Below are 2,210 nucleotides of genomic sequence, written 5' to 3'. Positions count from 1 at the left end.
CTCTTACTTCATGACCCTTCTAGTTTATGCAGTTTAATTCTGATAGTCCTTCTATAAAACTTCTCCTATGACCATTCTAGTTTATATAGTTTAATTTCTATAAAACTTTTCCTATGACCATTCTAGTTTATATAGTTTATTTTCTATAAAACTTCTCCTATGACCATTCTAGTTTATATAGTTTAGTTTCTATAAAACTTCTCCTATGACCATTCTAGTTTATATAGTTTAATTTCTATAAAACTTCTCCTATGACCATTCTAGTTTATATAGTTTAGTTTCTATAAAACTTCTCCATGACCATTCTAGTTTATATAGTTTAATTTCTATAAAACTTCTCCATGACCATTCTAGTTTATATAGTTTAATTTCTATAAAACTTCTCCTATGACCATTCTAGTTTATATAGTTTAGTTTCTATAAAACTTCTCCTATGACCATTCTAGTTTATATAGTTTAATTTCTATAAAACTTCTCCTATGACCATTCTAGTTTATATAGTTTAATTTCTATAAAACTTCTCCTATGACCATTCTAGTTTATATAGTTTAATTTCTATAAAACTTCTCCTATGACCATTCTAGTTTATATAGTTTAGTTTCTATAAAACTTCTCCTATGACCATTCTAGTTTATATAGTTTAATTTCTATAAAACTTCTCCTATGACCATTCTAGTTTATATAGTTTAGTTTCTATAAAACTTCTCCTATGACCATTCTAGTTTATATAGTTTAATTTCTATAAAACTTCTCCTATGACCATTCTAGTTTATATAGTTTAGTTTCTATAAAACGTCTCCTATGACCATTCTAGTTTATATAGTTTAGTTTCTATAAAACTTCTCCTATGACCATTCTAGTTTATATAGTTTAATTTCTATAAAACTTCTCCTATGACCATTCTAGTTTATATAGTTTAGTTTCTATAAAACTTCTCCTATGACCATTCTAGTTTATATAGTTTAATTTCTATAAAACTTCTCCTATGACCATTCTAGTTTATATAGTTTAATTTCTATAAAACTTCTCCTATGACCATTCTAGTTTATATAGTTTAGTTTCTATAAAACTTCTCCTATGACCATTCTAGTTTATATAGTTTAATTTCTATAAAACTTCTCCTATGACCATTCTAGTTTATATAGTTTAGTTTCTATAAAACTTCTCCTATGACCATTCTAGTTTATATAGTTTAATTTCTATAAAACTTTTCCTATGACCATTCTAGTTTATATAGTTTAATTTCTATAAAACTTCTCCTATGACCATTCTAGTTTATATAGTTTAGTTTCTATAAAACTTCTCCTATGACCATTCTAGTTTATATAGTTTAATTTCTATAAAACTTCTCCTATGACCATTCTAGTTTATATAGTTTAGTTTCTATAAAACTTCTTCTATGACCATTCTAGTTTATATAGTTTAGTTTCTATAAAACTTCTCCTATGACCATTCTAGTTTATATAGTTTAATTTCTATAAAACTTCTCCTATGACCATTCTAGTTTATATAGTTTAGTTTCTATAAAACTTCTCCTATGACCATTCTAGTTTATATAGTTTAATTTCTATAAAACTTTTCCTATGACCATTCTAGTTTATATAGTTTAATTTCTATAAAACTTCTCCTATGACCATTCTAGTTTATATAGTTTAATTTCTATAAAACTTCTCCTATGACCATTCTAGTTTATATAGTTTAGTTTCTATAAAACTTCTCCTATGACCATTCTAGTTTAATTTCTATAAAACTTCTCCTATGACCATTCTAGTTTATATAGTTTAGTTTCTATAAAACTTCTCCTATGACCATTCTAGTTTATATAGTTTAATTTCTATAAAACTTTTCCTATGACCATTCTAGTTTATATAGTTTAGTTGCGAGTCCTTCTACAAACTTTCCCAAATAACCTTTCTAGTTTATGTAGTTAATTCTCAAGCTCTTGTATAAAATGTACCCCATGACTTCTCTAGTTTATGTAATTGAATTCTATAAAATGTACCCCCGAAGTCCTTACTTAACCCAACACTACAGGATACTCAAGATAAATCACACTGTTTGTCGTTTAGCCTGTTTAATCCGCTCTAAAGAAACAAACATTTAATTAAAGTCCATCGTTAAACTCTTTCACATATAAAAAAAATGTGTTCCAATGGTGTTACATGACTGTTAGAATACATGACTCTTGAAGGAACACGATACGGTTCTAG

This window comes from Tachypleus tridentatus, chromosome 8 (genome assembly GCF_004210375.1).
Source record: "Tachypleus tridentatus isolate NWPU-2018 chromosome 8, ASM421037v1, whole genome shotgun sequence".
NCBI lineage: Eukaryota > Metazoa > Arthropoda > Merostomata > Xiphosura > Limulidae > Tachypleus > Tachypleus tridentatus.
Note: the sequence above shows the minus strand (reverse complement) of the source record.